The following is a 10,874-nucleotide window of genomic DNA, read 5'->3' as shown; positions in this document are numbered from 1 at the left end:
TTGTTTCACTCGGATATACGTCACAATAGGGAAGAAAAGACAAGCGCAACTTCTGTTTCATGCCGACTTTAATAACAGATCCTGACAAAAATGCATTAGAGCCCATTGTAACAATTTGTTTGAATAACATGTACATACCTGCCATGTAAAGTTAAATACAGAGAATGTAAAAATATGGCTTATTTTTAAGCCTAGACAACAAACATCAAGCTATACAGTGTATTCCAGTACTTACAGAGCAGGTTTCTGGCCTGTAATATTTCAGCATTTTCAAAAATGTATAGTAATAAACTACATACGTATACAGTACTCATAAAATCCAAACCGTAGAGAGCTTCATGAGAATGAAGGTCTTAAACTTATCGCCAAACACAGTCTGTTATGGTAGCCTTACAGTACGCTTTTGTCTCAATGTAATGCAAATAGGACAGAAGTCCAACTACCACCAACCCATCTCGTTCAAACACACACACAAACAGGCGCACACATCTTTGTGGGCGTAATGGTTTTTATATTGTACAAACTGTATATTCTGTCCCCTTACACTGCCCCTATCCCTAAACCTACCCATCACACACAACTTTTTGCATTTTTACATTTTCAAAAAACATTACTTAGTATGATTTATACGCTGTTTTCCTCATGGGGACCGCTGGCTGGTCCCCACAATGTAGGTGATTTCAGGTTTTACTATACTTGTGGGGACATTTGGTCCTCACAATGTAATATAAACATGAACACACACACACACACACAGACCCACACACACTCACACACACACAACCTCTCTCTTTCTCTATTCACTCAACAAGGATCCCGTTTCTTCTCCATTCTACCATAAACCATCATACGCAAAGATCTGTTCTGAGATCAGCAGTAAAGGCCATCAGACCACCAGCATCTGTTAACAGGTTATTTACCTGTGCGCTCGGTTCATTCTGTGGATTCTCCGAGTTCTGCATGAGGCTGAAAGGTTCTGAGATCTTGTCAGGAATATTAAATAGGCGAATGAATGGCTGGATGAAGAGACAGCTCTGACTCTGTTAGCAACCTGGGCTCGGGTTACCACAACACAAACCCTGCCTGGCAACATTTAGCTGCTAAACAGAAAGCACAATATTCATGCTAATCAAGATCACAGATACAGTGAGAGAAAACAATACTTAAATATAAATGTACAATATGAAATATACATTTCATACATATACATACAATTTTTTTAAAATAATATATATAAAAAAAAAACGCTTTAAAATGTAGAAGTTTCCTTGAAGTTTAATACATGAAGAAAAAAATAACTTTTTGATAAATGATAATGTATACAGTAAATTTCTTCTCGTACCTCCTCTGACTGATGACGGCACTCACATTGAGATCACATGACCTCCAATTACGCAGATACAGGTGTCAGTATAAAGTCAAAGACAACTTGTATTGGCTTGGAAAACACATACAATTTTTCAATGTCTGCACTCCACCATCTTGTTTCCTGAAAGGCCATGTTAAATCAATGGCGCTGTGGTCTGGACTGTGGCACACGGGTCTATAGCAGGAGATTGATGAGCAGCGACTGCTAATGACTTCTGCTCATGCTGTGAGGAGCTTGTTCCTTATTCTGTCAGCTCAGCACGACACCTGTACACTTCCAAATACAATGTGTTCCTCTCCCCGAGCCAAAGGTTACCGCATATTAATATTCATTAAGTGCCACCATGAGTCATTAGGCAATCATCTGACAACAATGAACTCTATGAATATTATGGTTTTGCTTTAAAGGACAGGATTAAAAAAAGGATTTTCTGAAACCAGGCTGCAAAAGCAGGTTAATCGGTATATGTTGCCAGAACCATGATGAAATGAACATACTATACGATTAGCCAATCATGACATAGGTCATTTGCATATAGAGATTTTAAAGGTACTAAAAGGTAACAAAAAGGGTGGAAAATAGCCATGTGGAAATGCTTAGTTTAACATTATAAATACAATAAAATAGTAATAATTAAACATATTTTATAGATCTACCTGTTTGAACTATTAACTGTTTTAAATTTAAATATATTTTAAAATGTAATTTATTCCTGTGATCAAAGCTGAATTTTCAGCATCATTACTCCAGTCTTCAGTGTCACGATCCTTCAGAAATCACTCTAATATGATGATTTGCTGCTCAAAAAACATTATTATTATTGTGCTTAATATTTATTTCAGGATTCTTTGATCAACGGAATGTTCAAAAGAACAGCATTTATTTGAAATCTTTTGAAACATAATAAATTCCTTTACTGTCACTTTTGACCAATTTAATGCATCCTTTAAATTCTGAATAAAAGTATTAATTTCAAAACAAAAATCTTAACATACTGAAATAAAAAATAAAATACTACACTGGCATTAATAATGGTGTTATCTTAAGGTTCTGTGAGTGTGTGTGTGTGTGTGTGTGTGTGTGTGTGTGTGTGTGTGTGTGTGTGTGTGTGTGTGTCAATCACGTCCAGATGAGCATGTTTATCACATCACTCTCATGAGACAAAAAGCAATACTGCGGCAAACAGCCATGCTGAGTCCAATAACAATATGCAATTAGTTTAGAACCAAGACAGCTTTCTTTTTTTGAATAAAAAAGAGGCAATAATTTGAGGCAATAATTGCTATTGTTTGGGTTTTTCATTTCTTTAAATTACTTCCATTTAAAAATAACAATGTGAATTAATCAAATGATTCGTCTCTCTTCCTTGTATTACTATGGCAACACCGCAGACTAAAACCAATCAAGAGCGCAGCAGAGAATTATTTTCCAACCATACGAACACTTGATCACGTGAAAATTGACCGCCAGTCAGACTCAAACAAAAAACAACTAACCAAAAGCCAAAGATGCGGCTTATTTTATTCTCATGGCAAAATGAAAGACATTTTTCTTTTTTAATTAATCAAATTAATTGCATGTCTTGTATATTTTCAATTTGTGGAAGTCTGAGCAAAGTATTTTCCCAGACTTTCCTCTCAGGCTTAAAATATTAACCATGAGGAAGATCTAATAAGGTAAATATTACTCCTCCAAACCGACTACTTAAATTCCTAATGAATTATTCACTCTGTCCTTGCAGCTATGTGCTCTGAAAGAGACGACGAGAGCAGGAGAGAAAGCATCGAACGTTTAGAAAACCTCCATTTCACATTCAGACCAGCAGAACGTTCGCTACCTGAGGCGGCTGAGCCGAGAACTGGCCCGTTTCCGTCAGCCTGGGGCGGATCTGGGTGTGAGGAGAGAGAGAGAGAGAGAGAGAGAGAGAGAGAGAGAGAGAGAGAGAGAGAGAGAGAGAGAGAGAGAGAGAGAGAGAGAGAGAGAGAGAGAGAGAGAGAGAGAGAGAGAGAGAGAGAGAGAGAGAGAGAGACTGACAGACGGGGTAAGAGGGCTGTGACACTAGATTGGCCGGTGATTGCGGTGTGCCGTACGGTCTGTGCTTGTCTTTTCATCCCTGCATCTGTATTCAGCACACAACCTGCTAAACACAGCAAATGGGGCTTCAGGAGACTGACAGGACTGAGTCTGCCGCCACACGGAGCTCAATTACCCTCAGAATGGGGCGACGTCTCCAGAGTCCTCTCCACTGAGATGCTCTCTGCCTTTTTCGCTTCATTTGTCGCTCTCCGTGTCCTTTTCCTGTATGCTTTTAGGTTCACCTTTTCACTATTTTTAAAGGTATAGCGGAGGATCTTTCCGAATTTTAGAGAAGACCCGCCCTCTCCAATTTTTTAAAAAATGCACATGCGCAACACTCTATTTGCATGACTTGTGCCAGGGCTAGCATCACTAATCATAGCTTACATTAACTTTTACTAGCAGTGATTTTAAATGGATTTCTCCAAATAGTATGACAAACTTTACCTGTCTAGTAGAATCTCCGCGACTGCGGCATCAGTGGGAAGCCCAACCTGTGCTTTTAGCGCACGCCAGCGTGTGAAATATTCACCCAAAATCACTCTGGTCTTGTTTCTATATTCTGCGGCCTTTCTCTTCTTATCATACACTTCGAATACATTTTTTCTCTTTCGACCCTCAGCCATTTTCAAAGGAATGGCTGAAACCGTAACTCATCACACATAATACACCTGAAAGTGCGCATGCGCAGAAAGCGAAAACTACATAGGGACGAGCACGTATGACGGCCTTACGTAAACATATCACCAGAATGATTGACACTTAGGTGGACCAATAGTATAGATTACCCACCCGGAAAAAGAAAATCCTCCGCTATACCTTTAACACCCTCACATTATTTGACTTAATAATCGCACACGTTTTAAAAATATCTTTAGTGAGAACACAACACAATCAAAACACAATTCTTAAATGTTTTTAAGGAACATTGCAGTATTTATTATTTATCTCTGCACATCATTATATGAGATCCACCAATAGCAAACCACCCAATCAATTCCCATCAAGTCCCGCCCCAGATTTGTTCATGTTCCAGAAGCGTCTCACTCGGATATATGTCACAATAGGGAAGAAAAAACATCACAACTTTCATTTAATGCCGACTTTAGGCTAAAGTGTGTGAATTCTGTGGAACGAACAGCAACAAACCAAATCTGAAGAGTAAGTAGTTCAGTCAGTGTTTTCTGTAGGCTGGTCCTGCATTTCCTTTTGAAGCCCTCCTCCTTCCCCAGCTCCACCTGCCTAGATCTGCAATGGGATTTACTGTATGTATGTCATTGTCAATTTATGCAGTATCAGCATATTTAAGCAGATCTAGTCCGCCAAGACCAAATACATAACCATTGCCATATTCATTAACATGTTAAATCTAATTTGAGTGTTGTCATGATTGAACTGATGTTTCCAAACAAGTTCCCTTGTGTGTCATTGGTTGGAAAAGCATATAGTCTACCAAAACTCATGCCCATTGGTTGAGCCAGAACTTGAACTTGAAACCCCCTGAAGTTTACTAATAATTTTCATTAGTTTCTTGCATCAAAACCGTTGTAATTTAGCTTTTTACGACTGTTTTTCACCCTCTTGCTGAACATCAGAATTAAATCGGCTTTTAAAACCATACTGTACCTTTAAGAGTTTCATATGCAAATAAACTATTTTATGATTGGTTAAGCTCTTCGCTTGTAAAATGAGTAACCCTTGAATGTTGAATATGCAAGTGTGGGCATCATATATTAATGTGCTCATGGCTGAGATGTCAATACCATGCCAATTTTTTAATGATTTCAAAAGAACAGGGGAAATCCTGTAGGGTAATAAATAACATGAACTTTAACAAATGAATCAGATTTCATTCACCCATTCATTTTATCGCTTTAAGTCTGGTCTCGAAGACCTTTTGATTTTAAAAACGGCCTGCAATTTTCTCTCTCACACTTTCCCTGTCGACTCTCGCCCTCCTAGTGACAGGCGCGTGAGGTGTTAATGGAGGTACCGATGATGGTGTGTGTGTGCACATGACATAAAGAAGAGGGTTTGTGAAGAAAAATGAAAGCATAGATTTATACACCCGCTGTTTTTGAGTTTCTTAAAGGAAAAGTATCACAAAAATTCCATCCGGCTTGTGCGCTACGCCCAAATCTTCTGGAGTCACATGATAGTTTTATGTGAGATACAGACCCAAACTTCACCGTTCCACTTCATAAAACTTGCCACGCATACAGAGAAGCATTACGTTCAAGTCAACTACGAGGACATTATCCTGAACAAAAACAACAAAAACACACATTTATTTGCCTGCATAAATAAAAGTCCCATCACGAGCACACTGAAATGAGACTCTGTGAAAAAGCAATCTGTCCAAAGTGTCTCATTCATATTAATGTTCAATATAAAGACTCACACCCCCTGCCAGGCGATTCAGATGAGGGAATGAAACACAAGCCGCACACAAGCGTCTGTTTTTCTTTTCTGTGTGTGTGTGTGTGTGTGTGTGTGTGCAATCTGAAAGCCAGATGAATTTTTAATGCATCGGTCAGATCCACATCCTCTTCCTTTAACAGGAAGCAGAGATCAACTTCTTTAATTTATGCTTGTAATGTTCGACGACTCACTTATTTAGAAAATAAAAATATACACCGTTAGTTGTATACTATATACTGCATTTTTTTTTTTTTTTTTTTTTGTTATATTTTATAATATATTTGTATTCATTTTTTTATTTTATTATTTTGTATTATGTATTAAGATGATATGGATATCATTTATACAAAAATTGATTTAATATATATACAAATATAAAACATGTAATATATATATATTTGTATATTATATTATATTATATTAATGTTCAAATAATGTTAAACAACCAGAAAAAATGCCAGTTGTTTTGAGATTTGAATATATGTGCATTATGAATATATTATGTTATTATTAAATACGCTATATACAGAATATAAAATACATTTCAGTTGAGCAGCCCAAGACCTGTGCTAAAATCGCAGTGCTGATAATCTTATTTGTTTGGTGTAATCATGTTTATTGGATGTGATCGTGCACACATAAGCTTCAATGACTGATCCTAATTCACATGTATTACTCTAAAACATCATTATCACGGCTCAAATCCAACTACGTCCCATTGTTTGCCTCTGGATATGACATCAGCACTACATGAATTAAATCAGTTGATTCCCAAGTGAGCTGGACTGGCTAGGCGAGATCTCAGTAATGCCTCGTCAGCAAAGTGAGTGTGTGTGTGTGTGTGAAGGACAGCAGCTTTTGTTGAAGGACACGTCGACTCCCCTTCAGCATTTCTGACTAAACTGGGTTAGAACAGGAAAACCAAATGTGAAATTTAAAATACCTTGACATAACCAGAGAAGAGGAGAACCCAAACACTTTCAGACCATATACATTTAATTGAAATACCCACAGGGATGGGACTGTAATACACACATCTGTACACATTCAGTGCACTGACTACCCAGAACCCAATGCAAATCTCTCAAATCCCCAACAAGTGGCACTTTACCGTGTTTAAAAGCATCTGTTGCAGTCTGCGTTTCCCACAAGGCTCCATTGACCTTTAAACGGCGCAAAACATGCAGCACCTATAATGGCGTACACCAAATCTGACATTTACACACGGCTGACTGCTGATAAAAAACAGAATGGTTTTTATGCCCAAAAGGCAGAAGGTTTCGACCAAAGAACGACTTTGAAATGCGATTTTTGAAGTAAACTTTTATTTGTACACATCTAGGTCGTTGAACCAACCACAACTTTTTGAACCTCTAATTATTCACAGACACACTTGAATAAATCATTTAGGCATTTTTTTGTGCATAACACTCGGCTATTTGAGATGAGATATCTAAATAACAAACAGTAAGACGGACACCTGGGGGGAAGTCGGGAAGGAGGTGCCGGGCAGTCTGAGAGATTGATGGGAAGACTAAAAAGCATGATGTGATTCATGTTTGATACTTTGGCAGGTCTGCGGCCGGTTATCGGATTCAGATCAGTGCTCTCTCCAAGCCTGTGGCTGTATGATACACGTCTTTATTAGAAAATGCATTAGTGGGCACCTCCATTAAAGCAGCAGATATCCCATCATTCGATATCAATTTTGTTTGAAGATAAGTGATGCCGACATCAAATCAGATTACATAATCTCAGTGTACTATGCTTGAATTAATTCATGTATTGGTGCAACTGGTTTGTGAGATTTCGTTTCCATTCATATTAATGTGAATAGCATATGCATAGAATTTTTGAATTCATTATTATTTATAATACAACGGTTGGTTGGTCCTGATTCGTTCAGAAACAATTTATTCGGGAACAAAACAAGCGAATGTCTTTATGAGTGAGCCATTGAATCGTTTACTCAAATGATTGATTCGTAAACAATGATTCATTCAAAGAACAAAACAATTGATTATCTTTATGAGCGAGTCAATGAATCATTAACTCAACCGATTTATTCAAAACACTGATTCATTCAGGACCAAAACAAGTGACTGTCTTTATGAGCGAGTCACTGAATCATTAACTCACCCGATTCATTCAAAACACTGATTCATTCAGGAGCAAAACAAGTGACTGCCTTTATGAGCGAGTCACTGAATCATTAACTCAACCGATTCATTCAAAACACTGATTCATTCAGGAGCAAAACAAGTGACTGTCTTTATGAGCGAGTCAATGAATCATTAACTCAACCGATTTATTCAAAACACTGATTCATTCAGGAGCAAAACAAGTGACTGTCTTTATGAGCGAGTCACTGAATCATTAACTCAACGGATTCATTCAAAACACTGATTCATTCAGGAGCAAAACAAGTGACTGTCTTTATGAGCGAGTCACTGAATCATTAACTCAACCGATTCATTCAAAACACTGATTCATTCAGGAGCAAAACAAGTGACTGTCTTTTTGAGCGAGTCACTGAATCATTAACTCAACCGATTCATTCAAAACACTGATTCATTCAGGAACAAAGCTAATTATTGTCTGTACGAGTGAATCAGTGAATCATTCACTCAACCCGATTCATTCAAAACACTGATTTATTCAGGAACAAAACAAGTGGCTGTCTTTATGAATGAGTCATTAAATCATTCATTCAACTGATTCACTGATTAAAAGGAATAATTAAGTGACTTTATTTGAGAGATTCGCTGAATCATTCACTCGATAAACACTGGACAAATACATTGGTTCATTCATGAATGAAACAAGTGACTCTTTTAATTAGTGAGTCATGGAATCATTCACTCAACCGATTTATTCAAAACACTGATTCATTCAGGACCAAAACAAGTGACTGTCTTTATGAGCGAGTCACTGAATCATTAACTCAACTGATTCATTCAAAACACTGATTCATTCAGGAGCAAAACAAGTGACTGTCTTTATGAGCGAGTCACTGAATCATTAACTCAACCGATTCATTCAAAACACTGCTTGATTCAGAAACAAAGCTTATTACTGTCTTTATGAGTGAATCAGTGAATCATTCACTCAACCGATTTATTCAAAACACTGATTTATTCAGAAACAAAGCTAATTACTGTCTTTATGAATGAGTCATTAAACCATTAATTCAACTGATTCACTGATTAAAAGGAATAATTAAGTGACTTTATTTGAGAGATTCGCTGAATCATTCACTCGATAAACACTGGACAAATACATTGGTTCATTCATGAATGAAACGAGTGACTCTTTTAATTAGTGAGTCATGGAATCATTCACTCAACCAATTTGTTCAATAACAAGATTAATTCAGTCATCTATATCACACATACAACTGTACTATAGTTGTATAGTTGTAATTGTTCATGCTTGTGAGGTTTTCCTCAATTAATTGTAATATCTTACATAAAGTTTAACATCAGTTTTCAGAGTCCGAAATGAATCTAGTCTGGCCGCCTCTTTAGTGGTCATATGAGGTTAGTCAAACCTACAGCACAGTCACACTTAACAGAATTGGTTTAAAATGAATCACTGTGCAGGAGTTCATTACTCTGATTGCTTTTTCCTTTTACTGACTCTATACCATATGGTCCAACATGTCCGAATCAATGCTGCATTGTGCCCAGGGCCTGAAATTAACACCCGGCCACCTGCCAAATGCGGGTGAATTTTGCTATTGGCGGGTAACACTGTCAATCTACCTGCCACATTGGCAGGTAGCCAATGAGAATTGAGTGATTCATTAGGGGTTTTTTTTACGTTTTCATTTTCATTGCGTTGGACCTTAGCTATAATGTGGCGGCACATTACTGGGGTAAAAAGGCCAGCTGAAACAAACAACCAACAAAAAGATGAGGATGAGTCAAAGAAAAGTAAAAGAAGACATTTTAATACAAAGTGGTCAATTAGTAACTGTAGGTGCCCTGTAGCGCTTCCTCAGCCATTTACATACAAATTCACTTTTAAACTACAGAGAAGGATGTATATATTCAATTGAGCCGGAGATTACAATCTAAATGCTGCCAGCAACTCTATCTGAGGCTGCAGACATGGAGTACATGGACGGAAATTGAATTTTTGATGTTGAGAGTGACAAATCGAACCCCTAGCATAAACGAATGGAACAAAATGCAGATTAAAAGAGGATCACTGTGGGAGGGAAGCAGATGACCTCTGACCCCGCTGTTATTCAGACCGTGTTCTACCCCCTGATTTATATAATGACAGCTCAGTGTAAGGTCTCTTAAGATGGGGGAGATAGACAGGGCCATTAGTAAGCATTGAGCTCATATAGAGAAAACATAGTGCCAGAGAATGGAGGAATGGAGTATTCACAGAGGAATTCATAGGGATAGTTCCACCACAAATGACAATTCTGACATAATTTTTCCCTCACAAAAGAAGATATTTTACAAAATGGTATATGTTTGGTTCCCCATTGACACCAATTGACTGATTGCATGAACAAAAACAGATTTCGTGGTCGATTTTATATGTTTTTTAAGACTCTTATGCTCACAAAGGCAACATTTATTTGAACAAAAATACAGTAATTTTTTAAAATAATATTATTACAATTTAAAACAACTGTTCTCTATTTTAGCCTCTGATGCTGAATTTTTAGCATCATTACTCCAGTCTTCAGTGTCACATGATCCTTCAGAAATCATTCTAATTTGCTGCTCAAGAAACATTTCTTAGTATTATCAATGTTGAAAACAGTTTTTATTTTTGCGGAAACTGTTGTACTTTTTCCCCCCAAGATTCTTTGTTTAATAGAAAGTTCAAAAGAACAGTGTTTTATTTCAAACAGAAATCTTTTGTAACATTATAAATGTCTTAACTGTCAAGATCAATTGAATGCGCCCTTGTTGAATCAAAGTATTAAATTCTTTTAAAAAATGAAATAAATCTGAACTTTTGAATGCTATAGTGTAAACAAAGT

This window comes from Rhinichthys klamathensis, unplaced genomic scaffold, assembly GCF_029890125.1.
Source record: "Rhinichthys klamathensis goyatoka isolate OS25496 unplaced genomic scaffold, OSU_Roscu_1.1 h1tg000228l_1, whole genome shotgun sequence".
Classification (NCBI taxonomy): domain Eukaryota; kingdom Metazoa; phylum Chordata; class Actinopteri; order Cypriniformes; family Leuciscidae; genus Rhinichthys; species Rhinichthys klamathensis.
This window is presented reverse-complemented; position numbering follows the sequence as displayed.